General features: G+C 41.8%; 1 long non-coding RNA gene across 1 annotated transcript; it reads right to left on the minus strand.

Moving 5' to 3' along the window:
• Positions 1–863: 863 nt before the first annotated feature.
• On the minus strand, positions 864–16,600 carry LOC138756265 (uncharacterized). The gene is made up of 4 exons (XR_011352927.1): positions 16,521–16,600; positions 14,438–14,591; positions 8,446–8,551; positions 864–1,185 (listed from the first exon to the last, which is right to left on the minus strand). It is a non-coding gene; the product is annotated as an uncharacterized lncRNA (long non-coding RNA).
• Positions 16,601–24,258: the final 7,658 nt, after the last annotated feature.

Below are 24,258 nucleotides of genomic sequence, written 5' to 3' on the forward strand. Positions count from 1 at the left end.
TCAATGCTCCTCCACCAGAACTGCAGAGTGAGAAATGTTTCTCCTCAGGCACTGCCTGGCTATCTCCAGGAAACTTTAGAGCACACATGTCAAACTCAGGCCCGCTGGCCAAATTTGGCCCGTGATATAATTATATTTGGCCCGCAAGATCATATCAAATATGTGTTAGAGCTGGCCCACTGGCCGCCGTGCCAGTATAGCGCATGCACAGCTAATACTACAAATCCCAGAATGCTTTGCTAATGCATTGGCGCCGGCCCGTCAGCCTGCTAATCGCCCCCACCTCCTCTCTTTACTTTCATTAGCATCTGTGACATGTCGCCCAACTCACATGTAATAAACCCCTTACGAAAAATGGCCAAACGAAAGACAGAAAACAGGACCTTTCAAGACAGGTGGGAGACAGACTATATGTTCATCATTTTAAAAGACAAACCTGTTTGTCATTGAAGCAAGTTGTTATTTTTTTGACTTGTTGGCTTGTGAAAAAAAAAACATTTAAAAAGAGCTTAAAGGCTATAGAGAAATATTATTTATTGAATATTTTATTTCTCATTTGTTAATGCTTCTTCTGGAAAGACTTTAACCAAAACTATTATTAAACATTTATTTTAATAAGAAAAGGTTTAACATTACATATGTTGAAAGAAGAGAAAACATGTAGATGTTGTTGAAATTTTTCAATAAATATTTAGTTTGGCCCACGACTTAGTCCAAGTTTTTAATTTTGGCCCTCTGTGAATTTGAGTTTGACACCCCTCTTTAGAGTGAAACCAAACCATCTGCAAGATTTGTTTGGGTTTTCAATTGTAGATATCAAGGAGAGCTTTGATTAGATATTTTAAACAAAGCAGACCAGCAAGCAAGGAATATATTTTAGTGAACATGGTAAATTAGTGATTAAAATAATAGCATACATATAAGATTTAAAAATATTGACATGCCCACTGATACTTCAGGCACTACATGACACATTCCAGAGTAGATTTATATTCATACTCATGTTTGATTCATGTTAATTATTCTAAATTGAGTTATTGTTTCATCAGCAGGTCTGGGCTCTTTCACTCTTTGACAGTTTGCATTCCGGGTTGGAAATCTTGTTGAAGGCCAATTACCAAGCAGCATGGTTCATGAGTCCAGTTGAGAAGCCATATGCAGTAGCACGTTGAAGAGATGCAGATCCTGATATCACAAAGAAAATATGTGAGAAAACTATCGCCTAAGTGAGAGCAACGCTTTTACTACACATCCCAAGAACATCCCAGGGGATCCAGTTCTTTTTAGCAACTGGGGACGATCAAATGTACAGTATAGGGAACAAAGAAAAGCTTATATGTCGATAGAACCTTTCTGCTCTGGAAAATGCAAATGACTTAACAGCATGTTGTAACATGAAGAGGTGGAACAAGGTGAACAAAAGCTGGGAAAACAGCAATGAATAAACCCTGCACCCTAAATCCTCATTAAGGTGTGCTTCATTTAAATTGCTCCTCCATTTCTTCCCTCACTACAGACCGATTTATCTTGTCTATGAACTGAAGGACAAATGTTAATACACAGGGAGAAATATATCAAACAAATTATATCATTCACAAAAAAAGCTCAGCATTTAAAAAAAAATTCCTCCCATTGTCTCTTCAAGTTTGTTTATTGTCACACGCACTGAGATACAGTGATTAGAGGTTGTTTTTCACTTGATCAGTTAGACATCTCATACATAGTACAATAAGACCTAGTATATAAAAGCAGAGTTAGAGAGAGATTAGTTTATACAAAGCAAAGGCAACATAATTTCACTACTTATGAATTGATTCAGAAATTTGATAATGTCAGGAAAAAAAAGTCCTTGAATTCAGTAGTTTGTGATACACGCGAATCTGTGGGCAGCACAATTGGTATAGGGGCAGCACGGTTAGTGTAGAGTTTAGTGCAATGCTGTTACAGCGCCAGGGACCGGGGTTTGAATACAGTGCTGTCTGTAAAGAGTTTGTACATTCTCACCATAAATGCATGAGTTTCCTCCCACCATTCAAAAATGTACTGGTGTTATAGGTCAATTGGATATATTTGGGCGGCATGGGCTTGTGAGCCGAAAGGTCCTGTAACTATGCTGCATGTCTGAATTTAAATTTTAAAAATTTTAATCTTCTTCCTGTTACGAGAGATATAAAGAAGGTGTGGCTGGGGTATGAGGAGTTATTTAATATTTTGGTTGCCTGGTCAAGGCATCAGGAGTTACAGATGACTGGATAGGGTTATGTGTGATGACTTGAGTTGCATTCATAGATTCTTGTGTCTTGGGCAGAGCTGTTCCATTGGATACTGTGATGCACCATGAGAGTGTGCTTTCAATGGTGTGCCTGTACAATTTGTTATAGGATGAAGGTGATGGCAAATCCCCTCAGACCTCTGAGGAAATAGAGGAGCTGGTGCCCTTTCTAGGTTATTACATTGACGTGGGTGGACCAGGACAGGTCACTGGAGATGTTGATGCTTAGGAACTTAAAACTGTCCACAACCTCCACATCAACAGTTCAGCAGGACCCAGGAGTTCCTTTCCCCTTTCTTAGGTGAGTAGGGTGGGGGATGTCAGTAGTGTAGCTTCAGTCATTATAAAAGTGTAGCTTTAACAAAATTTCTAACATCCATGTTCCCAACATAAGGTAAAATCCTGAAAAAAAATTTGACGAAAGACAGAAAAACCTACTCTTTGTATCTTTGGCTTGGCTTCGCGGACGAAGATTTATGGAGGGGGTAAAAGTCCACGTCAGCTGCAGGCTCGTTTGTGGCTGACAAGTCCGATGCGGGACAGGCAGACACGGTTGCAGCGGCTGCAGGGGAAAATTGGTGGGTTGGGGTTGGGTGTTGGGTTTTTCCTCCTTTGCCTTTTGTCAGTGAGGTGGGCTCTGCGGTCTTCTTCAAAGGAGGTTGCTGCCCGCCAAACTGTGAGGCGCCAAGATGCACGGTTTGAGGCGATATCAGCCCACTGGCGGTGGTCAATGTGGCAGGCACCAAGAGATTTCTTTAGGCAGTCCTTGTACCTCTTCTTTGGTGCACCTCTGTCACGGTGGCCAGTGGAGAGCTCGCCATATAACACGATCTTGGGAAGGCGATATACATCACTGATGTTTCGGGCTAGAGTGCGTCATACCTTTGCTATACAAAGGACCCTGCTTGGCCTGCTGAACTTCTACAACATTGTTTTTTACTTCAACCACGGTGTCTGCAGATTTTCAGTGTTTGACTTCGAAAACCTAGCCTGTCAGATTCCCAACAGGATTCATTAAATAATAGAATTGTATCACAAAAAGAGGCGATTTATCCATCAGTTTGTACCCATGTATCTTTGCATAAAATCTCTTTAATCATTCTCCTCTGCTCTTTACCTATAGAGTGTGAATGTATGAACAGTATCCAGCTGGCTAACCATACAAAGACAGATCTTGCCATTTGGACCTATAGTTTGCAAATGGCAAACACCAAAGTCACTGAGAATAGCTCCATGCAAAGGTATATCATCTGGGTCATTTGTGACAAGTTAATACTGTAATGCGTGTCAAAAGAACCAAAGACTTGTTGATCCAAACCAAGGCTTTTATTAACTAAAAGATTGGAGCATATCACAAGTAGGTCGACCAGTCCAGAATGACCTGGTCTGGCTAGGAGCAATCCTTTAAGACCTGCCAATAGGTGTGGCTACACTCTCAGCCAATCACAGTCATCCTACACTACCACCTGCTCATATGTACATATTCACATTGGTGATAGAATCTGCATCAAAGAATCCTTCTTTGAGAACCGACCGCAGGGTGAATGGAGGTTAGGGGCTGTACCGGTCAGGGGGTCTGACCATCCAGCGTGACCGCCATGGTGCCGGGATTGGGGTCACCGGAGTCGTGTCGCCGGCATGCCTGTTGGGTGCGGCCACTGCTTTGCTCAATTCCCCAACGCCGTTGTCGACAATCTGGCCTGAGCTGGTGGGGTGTTACTGATCCCTCTGTTCAAGCACATGACCTGGGGGAGAAGGAATCCAAACCAAGGCTTTTATTAACTGAAAGACTGGAGCATATCACAAGTAGGCCAACCAGTCCAGAATGACCTGGTCTGGCTAGGAACAATCCTTTAAGACCTCCCAGTAGGTGTGGCTACTCTCTCAGCCAATCACAGTCATCCTACACTACAATCTGTACATATGTACATATTCACATTGATGATAGAATCTGTACTATCACAAATACAGACATGTAGTGGTCTGCACAAGGAGACACGAACCAGCCAACAAAGTGGCCGACGAACGAGGCGACGTGCAGACCTGTGGGTTATCCCAGGTGACTTCAGCATGGTGAGAAGACGAGGAACTTTGCGGAACACCAGCCAACCCAAAGTCAACGCTCTGATGATGTGGGCCCCTGGTATCAGCGCCAGGGTGCCATATTAGCAGTTTTTAATTTTGACTTGTCATTTGTGTGTGTGTCTTCCTTCCACACTTGTCATAGTGTGCATGCTACATTGATGACCCCGACAGGTCCGACTTCCAGTTGGACCCAAAGATGAAAGATCAAGTGAAGCTAGCGACCATCCACGTGGTCTTCTTCAGGCTCCCAACATTCTGGGTGTCGCAGCCGCATGTTTGGTTTGAGCAGGTCGAGGCCCAGTTCCAGCTTCGCTGCATCACTGCTGACAATGCCCATTACTTCTATGCCATGAGCGCTCTCAATCAGGACAGAGTGGCAAAGAGTCATAGATTTCCTAAGGCAGCCTCTGGAGCAGGTCAAATACGTGGCCTACACTTTTGGGCATTCCCATTGTGCCACCCAATTGCTGCATATGGACAGATTGGGGGACAGGGCCACATCCACCCTAATGAGCAAGATACTCACATTAACTGAGGGCCACAAGCCTTGCCTGCTCTTCAACCAGATCCTGCTGTAGCAACTGCCTGAGGATATACGGCTCTTGCTCACAGACGAGGACCTCAGCGACCCCTAGAAAGTCGCTGGCCAGGCAGACATGGTCTGGAGAGCGAAGAAGGATGCCAGTACTGTTGTAGACCACATCAGCAAGCCCCATGAACAGCTCCCGGTGAGATCAAGGCCAGCAGAGAGGCAAGTGAGCACCCTGGGACAGCTATGCTACTGCCACCAGCGATGGGGTGCAGAGGCCCGTTGATGGCGCCCACCCTGTGGGTTTTTGGGAATCACCATGGCCAACTGTCATTGATGGCTGTAGTGGTTGGCCCAAGTGGTACCCTCCTCCACAGCTGGGACTCACTGCCGGGCAGGCATTTCCTGGTCGACACATGCATCGATATGTGTCCTACCCCCTGTAGGCCTCAACACCCACTGCAGCAAACAGGGCCCAACACTGAAGGAAGCTAACAGCTCCTACATTCGAACTTTCGGGACCTGCACCATTCCCCTTTGGTTCGACAACAGCCACTTTTCATGGACCTTTACCCTCGCAGCAGTGGCACAACCGCTCCTGGGGGCCAACTTCCTTCAGGCCCACTGCTTGCTGAGTGAACTCAATGGATGGCATTTTGGTGCATGCCAAAACCTTTCAGTCTCTACCTCTGGGGGAAGCCAAATTAAGTGCCAGTTTATTCTGGACACCATCAACTTCCTGGGACACAGAATTAACAAGCAAAGGGCCACACTCCTCCATAAGAAGGTTGAGGTGGTCCAGCATTGAGCCAAGCCATGCACGGTGAAAGACTGCAGGAATTCACTGGTATCATAAACTTTTACCATAGGTTCATACCGGCAGCGGCACACATCATGCACACCTTTGTGCAGATGACCAGCAAAGCAAAAGACATTACATGAATGAAGAATCCTCCAGGGCATTCCAGAGTGCCAAAAATGCACTAGCCAATGCCATCCTCCTGGTCCACCCCAGTCCGGAAGCACCTACTGCTCTAACTGTCGATGTCTCCAGCACAGCGGCAGGGGGATATCTAGAACAACTCATTGAGGGCCAGTGGCAACCCTTGGCCTATTTCAGTAGGTACCTCTTCCCCCAGAACTCAAATATAGTGTGTTTTACTGGGAATTGATGTCACTGTACCTGGCAGTAAGACATTTCCATTACTTTTTGTAAGGCTGGCAATTCAGGGTGTTCACTGACCACAAGACACTACCTTTCGCTTTCAATAAGGTATCAGACCCATGGACGCCCGACAGCAGAGGTATTTGTCAACATATCACGGGGAGAAACAATGTGGTGGCCGACGCTGTCATGCCTCACGATCGAGTCAATACATGCCATGCCCCAAGGGGTCGATTACGTGGCCCTCGCCAAAGCACATCAACAAGACCCTGAGATCCCTGCTTGTAGGACAGCCATCTCCAGTCTTAGGGTGGAGGTCATCCCTGTCAGCCCAGATAACTTGACATTTCCACTGGGACCCCCCCCCCCACCCCATCGACCCGACTGCATGGAGATGCCAGGTTTTCGAGACTATCGACAACCTGGTGCTCCCCACCATCTGCACCATGGTCAAAATGGTAGCCAACAGGTTTGTCTGGCATGCCCTCCATAAAAAGGTCAGACAGTAGGCCAAGACCTGCGTGAACTGGCAGTCCTCCAAAGTGCAGGTTCAAACCAGAGCCCCCACACAGATTTTAGAGCCAACGTGGCACAGGTTCAGCCACATACACATTGACAGTGGGGCCGTTACCAATTTCCTGTGAGGCAAGATACCTCCTGACCATGGTAGATCGCTCCATGAGGTGGTGGTGGCCGCTGGCTGATACCACCACAGAAACCTGCACCAGGGCACTTGTGTCCCGATGTGGGGTCCTGGAATATCTCACCTCAGACATGGGGCTACAATTCACCTCCGGGTTCTGAGCGGTGCTGGCTAACATTCTGGGGACACAGTTCCACCATACCATGGCGTATCACCTGAAGGCCAATGGGTTGGTGGAGCACTTCCACAGGCATCTCAAGGCAGCCTTGGTGGCCTGGCTCAAGGATCCCAAATGAGTGGAAAAACTGTCTTGGGGCCTGTTGGGGATTTGTACTGAGCTGAAAGAGGACTTCAATGCCTTGGCAGCGGAGATGGGTTATAATGCACCTTTAATCATCCCCAAGGAATTCCTGGCCCCCGATAAATGCGCAGAAAACCCTGTGGCAAACCTCAAGAGTCTGTGGCCGAAGCTGGGTTCTTTGGTCCCGCGAGGCCAGCCCAAGCATATCATCCTGAATGACCCAAGGACCTGCAGGTATGTGTTCGTGAGGAGGGGCACACACAGACCACAATTACAATGACATTACGAGGGGTCCTACAAGGTCATTAGGGACAAATGAGTCCACCTTCATCTTCGAGATTGGCGGTAAGGAGGAAATCTTTACCGTCGACTGCCTAAAACTGGCATATCTGGACTGTGAACCACTCTGCACAGCCACCTAAGGCTACAGACAATGGTCCTGTTGCCAGTTCTGGCGAGATGTCGTGTAGCAGCCAGTGCACAGAGATGCGAACTGGCCCGCAAAATGACCGACAAATGTGGCAACTGCGTGGACTTGGGGGTGGGGTGACACCGGCCGTCATTCCAGGTGACCTCTGCTCCAGGAAGGGGAAAATCTGGCAGGAATGCCGGCCAACCCGAGGTCGACACTCTGATAACGTGGGGCCCTGATGTCAGCGCCAAAGGCCCATATATAAAGCAGTCTTCGATTTCGACTCCTCGTGTGTGCTTGTGTCTTTCTTCCCCACTCGTTGTAGTGCCTACATTATAAACATATTGGAATAGATGGCTAAAGTGAAACCCATAGGTTTTGCATTTTCACAGAACTTGAGTAAATAAATCAAACACATTTTAACAAAATGGTACACCTTTCAAATGGTCTCTCTTTGTGACTTAAAACACTGCACAAAAAGGTTGAAATATAAATGTAGAACATTCATCTGTGCGACAATTAACAATAACACATGCAATAATGCATGAAAGTCACAAGAGAGAGCACAGTGAGGAGAAAATGTTAGCAAACAAAAAGGGAAGCACTTAGCACTTTTAGAAGTCCTCTAAAAAGCTGTAGAACACCTTGTGGAAAATGCTTTACATCATCGCCTTTATTTAGCATGTAATGTCAATCAAGCTCCACATTACCTCCATGGATTTGCACTCTCTGAACCCTGAGGGGAAAAAATGCTTTCCATGCACATATTTACGTGTGAAGCTTTTACAATAGATCCCAGTTCACACATTAATCATTTGTCATGTCAACTGCCCATAGTAACAGGGACATTATAAAGGAACAAACTCTTTCAAAATTTCCTGTCCTCATTCATCAAAAGATTTTTAGCACAAATTTTACAATGACAAAAATCTCTCATTGGCACCAATTGCTAATTGCTACAAAAGTTTGGTGATGCTCTAAACTGTTCCCTAATTAGCTTTTACTCCAGTTACAACAATGGTTCAGAGACTGACATACCAATCTAAATTCCAGTATTCCTTTGTTGTAGAAATGTAGAGCTCTGCAGAGGGAGCTTGAGTACAATGGAAATCCTTTTAAAACGTATGCAGCGGACTTTCTCGCCCTGGAAGGGAAAAAGATCTATACAATCTTGATCCAAAGAAATAAGGTCACCTTAGACAAAAAATATTGTTTCATAGCAAAAAGAATCCAATGCTAGCAATAACCTCGTAATTTTCCTTTTTATCCCCTCGAATGTAATCACATCTTTCCTATTATCTGTCCACCAGGATTAATACAGCAGTCTGGCTAGAGTCTAACTAATGTTCTAGGTTGTTTGCTTTTATATTACATACCCCAGCCAATATGAGAAAGTTGGAGTGTGCACATGACAGAACAAGTGGGGGTACAGGCCTGACCACTTAACCGTTCCCTTTAACTTAGGCTTAAATGAACATTGCAACATGATTGAACTCTGAGTTTTTTTTAAAATTTACAGCCAAAAGATCTAAAGACATGTTTCAAAGCTTGAAAATAATTTTAAGAGCAATTGCTTCATGGTGCTGGAATGTACTCTTTACTTTCCTAAAGCCAATGCAAACGTAACTGAAAGACACTAATGGACATGATAGAGGAATTAGGGGATATGGGGAGAAGGCAGGTAGCTGGAGTTAGGTCATAAATTAGATCAGCCATGATTGTATTGAATGGCGGAGCAGGCTCGATGGGCCATTTTTGGCCTACTCCTGTTCCTACTTCCTATGTTCCTATGTTCCTATGACTGAAGCACAGAACAAGTGGGATCCCCACTGTTGGAACTTCAGACAATTAAACATTTTGTGGTCTCTATACGGAGAAACTATTCAACACCTGGCACAGTGCGTTCTCCACACAATCATGAATCACGAATGCCACTCTATTGTTTAATAAGGGAAGGAGGCAGCAGAAAGGACACTATAGACCTATTAGTCTGATGTCGGAGGTTGGAAAGATGTTGGAATCAATTGTCAAAGATGAGGTTACAGAGTACTGTTAGGTCTGCTTTGTTCATGAATGAGTGAGACAAACACCAGACTGAGTCGAAATCAGGGTTCTTTGTTCTTTATTACCGGATTGTAACACTTGCAACTAACAAAGTTAGTCGGAGAATGCATTCTGCCGTTATCAGCAAAATGATGATTTTTTATACCCTTGGATACGTGCTTAGAACATCATCATATCATTACTTGTCCAATGACTAAAACTGTTGCTATCCTTTCCCTGCTAGCTTCCTGCCTCTCAATCCATCAATGTCTCTCTTATCTTGTAAGTACAAGGATGCATTCACATCTTGTTACAGCCCTGTACAGGGTAACTCCTTACACATTCCCATCTCATGATGTTTTACCTAACAGGAGTACAAGGACACCTCCCCTTCTTGTTACAGCCCTGCACAGGGTAACTCCTTACACATTCCCATCTCATGATGTTTTACCTTACAGTACCTAGAGGAGCATCACAAGATATGTCCAAATCGGCATGGTTTCCCTAAAGGAAAATCATGCCTGACAAACCTACTATAATTTTTTGAGATAATAAATAGGATAGAAATGGGAGAAGCAGTGGATGTTGTGTTCTTGGACTTTCTAAAGGCCTTCGACAAGGAGCCACATATGAGACTGCTTAACAAGATGAGAGCTCATGGAATTACAGGAAGGCTACTAGCATGGGTAGAGCATTGGGTAATAGGCAGGAAACCGAGAGCAGGAATAAGGGGACCCTATTCAGGTTGGTTGCCAACTAGTGTTGTTTTGTAGGGATCAGTGTGAGCTGCTTCTTTTTATGTTTATAAATGATTTGGATAATGGAATAAATAGCCGTTATTTGGCAAAATTTGTGGATATCACCAGAACAGGTGGTAGAGCTCATGGTGTTGAGGACACAAAGGCTGCAGAGAGATGGATAGATTAGGGGAATGGGCAAAGAGATGGCAGATGAACTATAATGTTGGGAAGTGTACAGTCATACATTTTGATACAATAAATAGATGGGTAGACTATTATTTAGATGGGAAGAAAATTCAAAATTCAGAGCTACAAAGGAACTTTGGAGTCCTTGTGTGGGATATCCTAAAGGTTAACCTCCAGGCTCTGTCCACTGCAATAGCATGGATTTCAAAGTGGCCACCCATTTCAATTCTCCATCCCACTCCCTTGCTGACCTGTCTGCCTATGGTCTCATGCACTGCCAGACTGAGAATACCTGTAAATTGGAGGGCGGCACAGTTGGCATAGCAGTTAGCCACCTTCATAGTACCAGCAATCGGGACCGGGGTTTGAATCCCGTGGAGTCTGTAAGGAGTATATACATTTTCCCATGACTGCGTGGGTTTTCCCTGGGGGTTCAAGTTTTCTCCCACTGTTCAAAATGTACCAGGGGTGTAGGTTAATTGGGTATAAATTAAGTAGCGCAGACTCGTGGGCCGAAATGGCCTGTTACCATGTTGTATGACTAAATTAAAAAAAAACAAATTTAAGTCTTCTGGCTTGGCACCCTCCAACTGGATGGCATTAATATCCACTTCTCTGGCTTTTGTTAACCCCCACCCCACTTCCCCAGTGCCTTTCCTTCTCTGTCTCTCCATTCTCTCTCCTTTCGCACAAACATGATAAATCCTTACCTTATTCCTTATCATATCCAATTAACACCTTTTGTGTTAATTCTTCCGCCATTATTTGAATTCTGAGACATACTGAGATTTCCTGCTTCTGGCTTATTCTTCATAGAAGGGCTCAGGCCTGAAATTTCAGCAATATATCTTTGTCTCCTAAAGACGCTGAAAAGACCAGCTGAGTTCCGCTTGCATTTCAGTGTGTTTCTTCTACAATCGCACCATCTGCAGACTTTGATTTTCACTAACCTCCAGTTTAAGTTGGCAGTGAAGAAAGCGAGTGCAATGTTGGCATTAATTTCTATAGGAATAACACACAAGAACAGGGGTGTAATGATGAGACTCGATAGGGCACTTGTGGGACCTCACTTGAAGTACTATGTACAGTTTTGGGTGCCTTATTTGAGAAAGGATGTGCTAGAAGGTTCAGAGAAGATTTACTAGAATGATACCAGGAATGAAAGAGTTAGCATATGAGAAACAATTTTCATCTCTTGGACTGTACTTATTGGAGTACAGAAGGATGAAAGGCCAGGTCAGAGAGGATGAGGCACAGTTGTTTCCCATGGCAGGGGAGTCTAGGAAAAGAGATCACAATTTGAGGATAAAAGTGTGACAATTTAAAACAGAAATGCGAAGAAATTTTTTTACCCACAGAGTTTCGAGTCTGTGGAATTTGTTACAACAGGCAGCAGTGGAAGTGAGGTCATTGGGTGCATTTAAGACAGAAATTGGCACGTATTTGATTAGGCAGGGCATCAAAGGTTATGCGGAAAAGGCTGGGGAGTGGGGCTGAGCGACAAGTATCAGCTCATGATTGAATGGCAGAGCAGACCCAATGGGTCGATTAGTCTACTTATGCTCTTATATCTTGTGATCCGCTGATCACAAATTTCGGAAATAAATCCCCAGCAACCCATGCAAAAATGTTACTCTCTGAGAAACTAGCAGGTGTGGATTTGTAAGTGATGTATCAATTATGTTGGAAGGACTGAATTAAAATTAGCCCAAGAAAATTGCAACCTCATGGAACTGAAGTTTTGAACTATTGCAGATAAATCCAATGATTTTTTAAATATAATTAAATTGAGTTAATACAGTGTTTTTAATGTTAACAACATTCTGTTTGCATTGAGAATAGGGATATCCTACTTTTGAATTGGTATATTTTTTGGACATTACAAATGAAATATTGTTTTGTTCCTTCCCTGTGTCACATCTGAAAATATTTATTCTTTGTTCCTTAAGCTTTTGAAATTAAAGTTTTGTAGGAGTTATAGTGATTGAATGCAATAATTTTAGTAAATGATTTGTGTAAATTCTGAAGGAAATCTAATTGCAGTCTTCCATAAAGATACAGTTAATGATTAGAAAAACACCATAGAAATTAAAACCCATTTCAATAGTAATCCAGACATTACCACCTTTAGTTCTGCTTTTTAAGGACTCAATCTTTACTCCAGAGGATAGTGTTTATTCTCCAATTGCCACTTCTTTCCCCACTCTTGACTGGCTCAGTGAACACAGTGCCACAGTCAGGTCACTTATGCCTCCCATAGTGCCCACTCTCATCCACACAGGAGGACAAATCTCCAACCAGTTAATGAGCTCAGGAGCTGAGGCTCCACCATCACAACCTTCTGCATCTCCCTACCTGTCACAACCCCTTTTCCATAACCACAGATCCACAGATTGGATTTGAAGCAGTTAATCTAATGGGCATGTCTGCTTCCTGAAATACAGTGAACAGTTAACTCCCTCCCTCTCCCTGATGTGTTGCAGTGTTTAAAGCTCAATTTCTAAATCGTCAAGTTTGAGCCCGAGTTCTTCAAACAGCCAACACTCACTACAGATGTGTCAAAGTTCAAATTCAAATTTACTGTCAGAGTTCATACGTGACCGCACACAACCCTGATTCTTTTTTCCTGAAGGCCAGGAAGAATTCCTACTTAACAGTAACTGTCAACTGTACTAAAAAAAAAGTAGACAAAAGAAAAATGTACACAAAGAAAGAAATGTAAATAAACTGACTGAAATACAGAGAAAAATAATATTCAGTAATAAATAATGTGCAAAGTAAGGGTCTCTGAACAAGTCTCTGATTGAGTCTGTTGTTTAGGAGTCTGATGGTCGAGGGGTGCCAGAACCTGATAGTATGAATCTTGTGGCACCAATACCTCTTACTTGATGGCAGCAGGGAGAACAGAGCATGTGCTGGGTGGTGTGGATCCTTGATTATTGCTGCTGCTCTCTGACAACAGTGATCCATATAAATTTTCTCGATGGTGGCCTGTGATGTCCTGAGCTGTGTCCACCAATTTTTGCAGGGCTTTCTGCTCAGGGGTATTGGTATCCCCAGAACCAGACTGTGTCAGTACTCTTCTCTACACATCTTTAGAAATTTACCAAGGTTTTCGATGTTATACCGAACCTCCGCAACCTCATGAGGAAGTAGAGGCACTGACATGCTTTCTTCATGATTGCATTAGTATGATGAGTGCAGAAAAGGCCCTCTGAAATAGTGACTCAAGGAATTTGAATTTTCTCACCCTCTCTACCTCTGCTCCCCCAATGCTCACTGGACCATACACTTCAAGGGGGGGGGGGGGGCATGGCAAGATGGCATAGGAAGAGGTGTAAAACCACCTCTCCCCAGCTGAACTAAAATGGTCGAATTAAGAAATAGGGAAGATTAAAAAAAGTTTCTAAAGATAATTGAAGATATAAGCTACAGAATGGCTACAAATGTGAAGAAGGTTAAGACTCAATTACAAAAGAAATTACCATTTAAAAGTGCTCAAGAACTGAGGCCTACATACCCCTCTGGTTTTCCCTTCCTAAAGTCTAACATCAGCTCCTTGGTTTTGGTGGCATTGAGAGAGAGATGTGGTCACCTGGAACTCCCTTGAGAAGGCCAGCTCCCACATCATGCAACTACAGCACATCTGTTGGCCCTGTAACTTTATTTTATTTAATTAGTTGTGATATTTTGTTTTATTAATTGCTTTGTTTTCAATTACTCTGATTAGTCTCAAGTATTGTTTGTTTGAGTGGTTTAAAGTGTAAGAATGAAGGCTTCTTCCCCTCTGAATTGGTATCCACTTAGCTCAACTCCGTTTTGTACCCCTGGTACAGTTCCTCAACACCTACATCCAGGACTTTTCACATGCCCTCCATCACTTCAACAACTTACAGTTCCCTGAACATGATCATCTCACATTTACCATGAACATCTAATTGCTCTACACCTCCACCCCACCCTCACCCCCATACCCAAGCCCATTGTTTCTTTCTGGACAATAGACCCAACTAGAACACTTTCACCACCACCCTCATCCAGCTGGTAGAATTTGTCCTCACCCTCAGTAATTTCTCTTTTTTTTTCACTATTTCTTCTTTAATGATAGCTTCCTCCATCTTGCACGTAGCTCTAAACAGTTTTGTTAATGAAGTCTTCTGAGGACAGTAGTCATTGACATATCGACACCTGCCTCCTGATGAAGAGTGTTCTGATCTGTTGGACATACATTTAAGAATTTTTCATCATTATTATGAGAATTCATCAGTCACCATCAGTGATCTTCCTTGGAATACCAATCAATTTGCAATTACTAAGCTCACCAGAATACTCTCTCTTCTTAACGATGTTCCAAACGATTAATTTTAGTAATCCAAATGTTTTAGCGGTGTTTCTCGCTGCTTTTTTTTCAGCCTCATAATGGCTTCTTTGCCTTTCATTGGCACAACTCTGGTCCTCATTAAAAAAATGGCAACTACAGACTCCAAAAGTGAACAAAAACTGAGAGGCAAGCCGAGCTCTCTTATATCTGCACCAATGAAGCAATTAAACATACCCGAATACTCATAAACACCTGTGAAGCCAAAAGTCCCAAACATTATGGTACCTTGAAATGAGGGGACTATATATCAGTGCTGTAATTACTACATGGTTCAAACCAAAACTCTGGAAAGTGCACTTTAATCACGTGAATTGTTTGATTGCAAATTTAAAACTGTGACAAATAAAGGAAAAATCTGTCTTTGTCCAGGACACATTGCAAGGTCATGCGTTATTTGTAGAATTATGGAAATACTGATCCAGCATGTTCACAGCATATGAAAGTAGACCTATTTTAGCGACTCCCTTTCAAGGTATGGCGCTCAATGTATTTTATAAACAAGATGATTATTTTTACATTCTCCATCCTTTCAGGCCAGAACTTCCAGACCCCCAATAATTCTCTTACACTTTCCCAATTAACGCAAGTCTCTTCTTGTTGGTTTGCTTTCCTAAGAAATTGCAAGCTACCTGGTGTGTGCCTTGAGTACAAAGAGCATTCCAAAACATGATTAAATATTATTGAAACTATGGTCAGATTGATTACTGACCATTAAAAGTTGCTTTTTCAGAACAATAACTTCTAATTTATAAATCCTCATCATTTTGAAAATATCGATCCTATTTTGGATGGAAAAGAAAGAATGATGACTAAATATGATAAGCAATTGTTTAAATTAATATTAAACTTTCAGGTGATGAGATCATTTTGCCCAAGAGGTGTTAATTTTCCATATAAACCTCCTGCTACATTACTGCTTTTTTTGGGATCTCCTTCAAATACAATCTACATGATTTTGCAATTCCTCCAAGTTGCAACTCTTTACATTGGATGAGGAAACGCTCAGTAACTAAAATTCGGTGACATCATGCATTATAGCAATATATGAACAATTCTGGCATTTATTTATTTATAGGAATTCCTGCTGGAAAAAGTGAGATGCCGTAAATTTTGATCCTCTGCAAATTACTCATTCATTTGAGCTTTCCTATTATCAGTCATTTTTTTTGCCTGCTGTGAAGCTCCCCATTGAACTTAATGACAATTGCGAATTTGTTAAATTTATAGTATTATGACAAAATTATTCCCACTGTAGCCATTTAGAGCTGCTAATGGAATGTTGTTCAGAACCTTGATAATGACATATATTATACTGTTGACATGGCACTCAACCTTGGAGACCCAGAAAAGAATGAAACTGGAGAGTTTTTCTCCAGTAAGTGGGGAATTGTTGCTCAAGTTTCTTTTTATACTTCGTAATCTGCCTTGGCAGCTTTATTATGTCTGTCCAACAATTTGTGCCAGAGCCAATTATAGTCAGGAAACAAATGCAAATTATACACATTTATTTCATAAATTGACATTTTGAATGCATTAAATTATTACTTTGAGATATGGTGCAGTAAATATAGCCTACTTGGTTTGGAAAAGGTGACTTTGGACTTACAGTTCCCAAAGCTCTCGAACGCACAGATCATAACCCAAGCTTGATGATTTTTACTTATCCCAAAGTTCCAGTGTAAAGATTTTAAATAAATATATAACATTTGTTCCACTGTGGTAAATAAGAGCGACTGCAGATGCTAGAAAACAAGAACACATACATTTCTGGAGTATCTCTACTGGTCAAGCAGCATCCAGCTTCTTCCCACTTTTCAGAACATACTGCATTGTAATTTGCTCTCCGCCCCCTTCCCTCTCCATTCATAGAGCATTCCCTCCTCCCCCGCTTCCTGGTGTTCCCTCCCTCCCTTCTCCTGTCTTTGGAACGGTTTCCTCTCGCACTCCTCCACCCCCTCCATTCTGTTGATAAAGGGCTCAAGCCCAAAACATTGTTATGTATCTTTATCGTTGCTAAATAAAGAACCCGTTTTGATCTGTGGAGTTTCTCCAGCATTGTTATCTTATTTCAACCATTCAAAGTTGTTTTAGCAGTCATTCAGCAGTCTCACTGCCTCAACCTGCGGGTTCTGGCTCATATACTTCTGTATCTTTTAATCAGCAGGAGTGGCTGGAAAATGCTGCATATAGAATGGTTGCGGTCCTCCCTGATTTTTTTTTTAACTCTCTTGTAGTGATATGATTGTATGTGCTGGCTGGCCCTCCCTCCGGGTTTCCTTCTACCTTGGCTCCTCCCTTAGTCTTATCCATGTGACCCCGGGCCATAAAGGTCGAGTCCCCTCTCCTTCCCTCTCATTCCTAGCCTTGGACCCGGGGCAAGCAGTCTCTAATACAATAAAGCTTATTGTTCCCCTCAGTCTTTGTCCGAGTCATTATTTGGGCTACTGATAGCGCCCAACACCTCTTTAAACAATGATCCTGGTAAATCACATGGATGGGAGGGAGGGAGATTCCAGTGATCCTCTTTGTCGCATTTGTGGCCCTATGGATTGACCTCTGATCCAATGCTCGTCAGTAACTGTACCATACCATGATGTAGCTGGCCAGATGCTCTTACTCAAGCTCCTGTAGAAAGTTGATGGAATGGTGGCAATTCATCACATCATTCTGACAGATTCCTTGACTAAGTAGGAAATAGCACTTTAAAATGTGCTGTGTAACAGGAGATGTCATCAATATCAATGGATGGCATTTGACAGATGACATAACACCTAAACATCATGATTAATCATATATTAGTAAGAATTCAATGCAATCAAGCTAGGGAAAACTAATAACTTTGTTAGCATTCTTCTTGAACACTGGAACCATTAAAAGCACTTCCTAATAACAGAAATCTGTTTTTAAGACCTTTATTTTAAATCACAATGCCACCTAATAACAGAATTAGTATTATTAATATATAATATCCACCCTGAGAAATCAATGGGAAATTTTTGTGAGTCCTTAAAAAAAATAATCAAAGCTACAAGTTACATCCATGGTAGTGGCAGAGAATAAAGAAACACATCCAAGTCTAAGGTATCCACAGTCTATCTAAAAGCACATATTCAATACATGATAATAAAATAATCACACCAAGAAAAGAGTCAAAATGGTCATTCATGTCTCAAGACTTTAACAATGCGTCAATTTTAACTTATCGACAAAATGGCCTTTATGATTCAGTTTCAATGAATGGAGAATTTGATGCAAGGCATTGGTGAAATTACATGGTAGAGAAAATCCAGGACAAACAAATCAGGTCAGGCAACATGCATTCAGTAAAGGAACATCCATTGATGCTTCAAATATAAAAAAATAATCAAAGCTGAAAGATACTTCAGATGAACACTACTGGAGGAGCAGAACAAGGAAAGTAAGGGGAAAAAAAACCCCACAAGATTGCATATGCACACAGAAACCCATTAAAAATGCCTGACAATGTGGTCTGAGATTGAACAGCCTATTTTACATCTCAACAAATTTCACTTTTCATTAATTATCAGTCAACAGAAATGCAAGGCTGATCTCACCACATCGGTTTCTCAATGGAAGAATTTGTTAAAATAACTCCATAGAATAACCTACAAAGTGCTAAAATGGAGATCACAAGAAGGTTTAAGAGTGGTTGTGATAAGTTCCAGAGTTGACAATAAAGCAAGATAACAAAGAAATGAAAATCATAAAAAAAATCTTCAGACTGGAAGTTCTATTATAATAATTTTACATATCATTTCATTAAAAAGCAGTTGCTAGATATGATCAGATACTTATCACACGAGTGCCACACTCCAGAAATTCTGGCTCAGCCTATGTGTCTATATGGATAAGGCTGGAAACATAGAAGAGCACACTACAGGCCCTTCAGCACTCAATAATGTGCTGACTTATACGTTCCTACCAAAATAAAACTAACCCCCACCCCCCCATCTCATAACCTCTAGTTTTATTTTATCCATATGCCTGTCCAACATTCTATTCAATGCTCCTAATTTTTCAGCCACCATCACCAGCCCTGGCAAAGCATTCCAGGCACCCACAATTCTCTGTGTAAAAACATACCCCTGATGACTCGACTAAACTTTACTCCCTTCACTTTGTACAGGTGTCCTCCCCATGCTTGCTGCTCCTGCCCTGGGAATAGGCGCTGGCAGTCCACCCTTTCTTTGCCTCTCTGTGGTGGTACACCACTAGCCTACTGCAGGGGGGTGACCTCTGTACCTGCAGAAGAGCATAGGAGGACAAGGCAACACCTGGCCAGCTGTCAATCAGCTGACCTGAATGGACCAAGCCCCACCTGGTCGGCTGTCAATCACGCTCTAAGATAGATCCGGCCCTTCAAAGATGGTCTCAGAGCTTGCAACAGCATTCTCACAGCCAGCTCTGTGGAAGTTTATGTTGAATAAAGCCTGTAGAACAGACTTTATGTTTTGTGTGTTTGCTTCTGTTCGATAGCACAGCACACTCTCAGAATCTTGTATTAAGTCACCTCTCATCCTTCTAAGCTCCAGAGAAAAGCCCTAGAACTGCTAACCTAGCCCAAAAGACATTTTTAAATCCATGCAACATCCTGGTAAATCTTCTCCACACCCTCTCTATAGCATCGACATCCTTCCTACAATAAGGTGACCAGAACAGAACAGAATAAGTGTGGTCTCACCAGAGATTTGTAGAATTGCAACATGACCTCTCAACTCTTGAACTCAATCCCCCTATTAATGAAGATCAACATCTCATAGGCCTTCTTAACTATCCTATCAACCAGCATGGCAACCTTGAGAGATGTACGAATGTTGACCCAAGGTCCCTATGTTCCTCCATACTGTTAAGTATCTGACAATTAACCCTGTACTCAGCTTTCTGGTTTAACTTTCCAAAATGCATCACCTCCCACTTATCTGTATTGAACACCATCTGCCACTTCTCTGCTGAACTCTGCAGGTGTATCTGTGAATAGAGAATGAGGGTAATGTTTCCAGTTTCAGCATTTTCTGTTTATTCTAGATTTCCAGCAGGTGCAGTTCTGTTTTCTGATCTTCACAGAGTTGATTGGGCAGGGTGGAGACATCAGTAAGGCACCAGCGCCCATCAATGTTAGATATTTTGGAAATTGTCCATCTCAAGCTAAGTGAATGGATTGCATCAGCTGAGGAGCTCTGGGGACAACAATCTCTGGATTAGTGCTGACCAATGCCTGCTCAATAATGTTTTGCACTTTTGGGAGCATTGCCTTTCAGCACAAATGTGCCCCACAGTAAATCTTGTTGGAGACATATACTTTCAGACCCACTGCAATTCTGGAAGATAGAACAGTTCGGTTCCTGCTTTGTAAGCAACTTCAGTGCAATTGTTTGTTTAATTTATAACCTCAAATAATCTGTCACTTGCCATCTTACCCATTAGAAAACTAGTCCTCTGAGGCCCTTTCACATTTTCTAGGCTTTGAATGTGAAAAATGTTGGAAAGGGACAGTCAATTGGAACAGAAAAAAAATGTAAAAATAGCAATTACAGCAGGATGCCTTGGAAGAAGAGTAGGGAAACCTGTCACAAGGGCAATGACCATTCCAGTGATGTGAACACTTTTATTGCTGGCAACAATATAACAGCCATCTTGTTTTGCTACCGGAGATCTCAGCTTCCAAACTAAGCTCAAAAGAGGCACACATGAACAGATATATTAATTAATTTAGGAATGCAGCACAGTAACAGGACCTTATAGCCTGCAACTCTCAATTGCTCCTATTTGACCAATCAACCCTGTATATCTTTGCAATTCGAGAGGATACCAGAGCATTAGAGGAAACCCACCCATTCACTGGGAGAACCTACAAACTCCATAGAGACAGCAGTGGACAGGAATCCAGATCATATTTGTCGCTTTCTAAACTTGCACTATTTTCTGCTGGTTCTAGAAACCAACACATGCAGTATGTTTACCTGACAGAGTATTGTGTACCATCATTATAAAAATAATTGTACAAACAAATTATGGGTGGAGCGCACTGCTTTACATTATTGAGTCACCCAACATGTGTTTAAGGGTTTCATAGTTTAAGTAACAGAAAAACACAAAAAGTGCAGATACTGTAATTGAGAGCTGACCATTTTTATCCATTTTTGCTGACTGACCCACTAAGTTCCTCCAGCATCTCATTGGTGACTTCGTTAATAGCACCACCTTAGAAAGAGTTTTTCTCTTGTTTTTGAGGATAATGCTTGATAATGTGTAAAATTTGCAACCAATATATGAAGGTTGATCAATGCCCAGTGGCTTTAAAAAAAAAGTCAGTATGTATGTTTGTTTAAAAAAGAGCACACTTAATGCTTAAGCAGATAAATTGTGTAAAATCTACTCGATTGTATATGCGCATTAGAGATAAGAATGTCAATGAGTAGGCACAAACATATTTACTGAATGATTTTCAAGATGATTAATCTTTTCCACCTAGCAGAGCAGGCATTAGAGTTATTTACGTCATGTAGACTGGTGGGAGGCACATCCCATGACAATGAAATATAGCAGTTGCCGGCAAAGATTGAATGAGTAATGCATTTGTCACATCCCTAATTTGAGTCATTCAGTGGTGTCACTAGGGTTGGTGTCACCCAGTGCAGTAACTCATGGTGTCAACCTCCCCCACCCCGTCCCCCCATGGACCTCCTCCCATATCAGACTATACAGAATTCTGAGTAATTTTTTTGTGCTAATGTTACTCATAAATTGTAATTCCCATACATCACTGAATGTCAATAAATAGTGAGATAAACAACTAGAAAAATTAAAATTACACTTTTAAATTAAAATATCGAACACTCAGCCTAAATGTATTTATAAATGCGAATTATCACATTATTGTAGCTAAAACACCAGAAAATTTGACAAAAGCAGCGACTATAAAAACACCAGCAGCAACAAAAACAACAGCGTGAGCTTGTAGCACGTGCAGATGAAACCACGTGTTTGAAGCATCATTATAATTGGGTAATAATGACACCTCTGACTGGAGCACATTAGAACATTCAAAAATTAAACTAGCGTAGACATTTAGCCTTCAAGGTACATTGATATATGTAAGCTGGGTTTACGAAAAATGTTTTTGTTGTTATAACTACAAAGATATTTTTATAAAAATAATACATTTCTGCTGAAACATGGCACAAAAATTTTATAGACAGTCATTTTGGTGTCACCCCCTCTGATGGTGCTCTCTGGTGGTGTCCACACCCCCCCTCCCTAATGGGTTCATTTGCCATCAGATCCTATGTCACGGCCCAACTGAGGACAGCTCACTAAATGTTCAGCTTTGCTAAAAATTCAGAGAATGCTGATCGGTAACTAGGCTGTTCCCTGTTCCACCTCACAATGTCATGCATGACTTCAGACTTCAGCTGTCAATATCTCTCATTTTGGCAAATATACCCAGTGAAGGGTGGAATATCCTGCATCTCATGAAATGGCTACTTTGCAGGATATGAATCTCAATAGGGAAAGTTAAAAGACCAATAAATTGAAAGCTGCATAAAAGTCAGATTGTCAATTACAGTACTTGCACTTAAAGCACCTTGATATTTAACACTACAGATACATCCTGACATATATCCGTATTCTGTTCTGGATGACTGGTCGTATCTCAGAATGGATAAATGTCAGAATTGTGTACTTACCTTGTCAGTAGGTGACCTGGCCATAGATATCTTGATTCCTGTGCACAAGCGGGGGTCTTTGGTGGACGCATGTGCAGTGGGTTCACATATTGGAGTTTGGTTGGCACACGCGCAGGAGTTAAGTGCCCTAACGATATTGAATTTGAGCCCTTAACTCTCACACACACACCAACCAAACTCTAATATGCGATCCCACTGTGCGTGCACCAATTGAAGGCGCACGCATGTGCACAGAAATCAAGATGGCCGCTCCCAGTCTTCGGACCCAGTAAGTTCACACGTTTTGACTATTACATGCCCTGTATCCCTATTATAATTTGTCAAATAGAACATAGACATGTAAATTTTATATATTTTTTTTAAATTCAGTCATGTGCAGATGGAGGCAAGTCGCATAGATCATAAGTCAGAGGGTACCTGTATTAATGCTTGCAACATACAAATTGATTTCTATTCTAACTCTATGAAGTGCCATGAATATAATGAATGTTCGGGATATGTAGAGAACTCCAGGAGCACATATATAATGTTTATTACACCCTCTCTTAGTATCCTGTGCACGTGCACACATACACATTTTTATACACTTCACTACTTTCTCTTTCTTGGAAGAAAAACTGATTCATGTATTCACATAACCTTTCAAAGAAACTTGAATCATTGGGCATTGTATATCATGTCTTGTAAAAAACATTAGTTCTTAACTCAGGATTTGATTGAATTGTATTCTTTCTTTCAGTCCCAGTTTGATCAACTTCTGGAATAAGTTTATGAACTCATGATCACATAAATCTTCAAAATTCTATTTGATTCCTTTTACAAGATTTATGCTATCTTTTACTTTGACAAGAGACCTTGTCACACTGTTCATTACAGTTGCCATTACAACATTCCTGTTGTTACATGGTGAATTCTCAGCATATTGTTTACAATGAATTTTCCATGGGTTGTGTCAGAATTTTGTTTCCATTCCAATTGCTTCTAAGAAAGAAAAGGTTATTATGACATTAGACATGTAGGTAGGTGCTGTATTAGAAAAGTAAGGAGGTCACCAAGACTAAAGGGATGTATTGTAGGACTGTGAGGGAAGCATAAGAGGAGATAGCAAGGATAACAAGCAAAATCTTGCAATGGTCTTTGGATATTTAGATGGTGCAAAAGGTCTGGAAAATGGAAAATGTCTCCTTAATTCATAAAAAGGAGCAGGAATAGGGCTCAACAATCACAGGCCAATAAGTTTAATGTCAATGGTGCGAAGTTTTAAGAGACCTTGAACCGGGTCAATATTCGTAGTTAACTGAAGGAACATGGGCAAGTTAGTGGCAAATCATGTTTTACCAACTTGATTGAATGTTTTGATTTGGTAACAGATGGAGTTGATGAAAGTAGTGCAGTCAATGTGGTGTACATGAATCTCCAGAACCTTTATGCATAGTGCTGTATAATAAGTTTATCAGCAAAACTGTAGCACATAGAATAAGAGAGACATTGACAGTACGGATATAAATTTAGTTAAGTAAGGGAGGAGCGGAGAATCAGCAATTTCACAGGAGCAAACCAACCAGTCAAAACACACAAACTTTGAACAGCCCGTTAAAAGAACTGACAGCAGATTCATTTAAAATCCCGTAACTGCAGGGTCTGCACCCAAGATGGTGGTACCTCTGATCAGCAGCAGCCACGTGATGTTGCAGACTCCAGTGGACTGACACACGGCACCAGAAAACTGGGAACGAGTAGCGGAGGAGATGACCCAAGGTATGTTGCCTATGGTGACGGACCAGTGAGGGGA

This window comes from Narcine bancroftii, chromosome 3 (genome assembly GCF_036971445.1).
Source record: "Narcine bancroftii isolate sNarBan1 chromosome 3, sNarBan1.hap1, whole genome shotgun sequence".
NCBI classification, from domain to species: Eukaryota; Metazoa; Chordata; class Chondrichthyes; order Torpediniformes; family Narcinidae; genus Narcine; species Narcine bancroftii.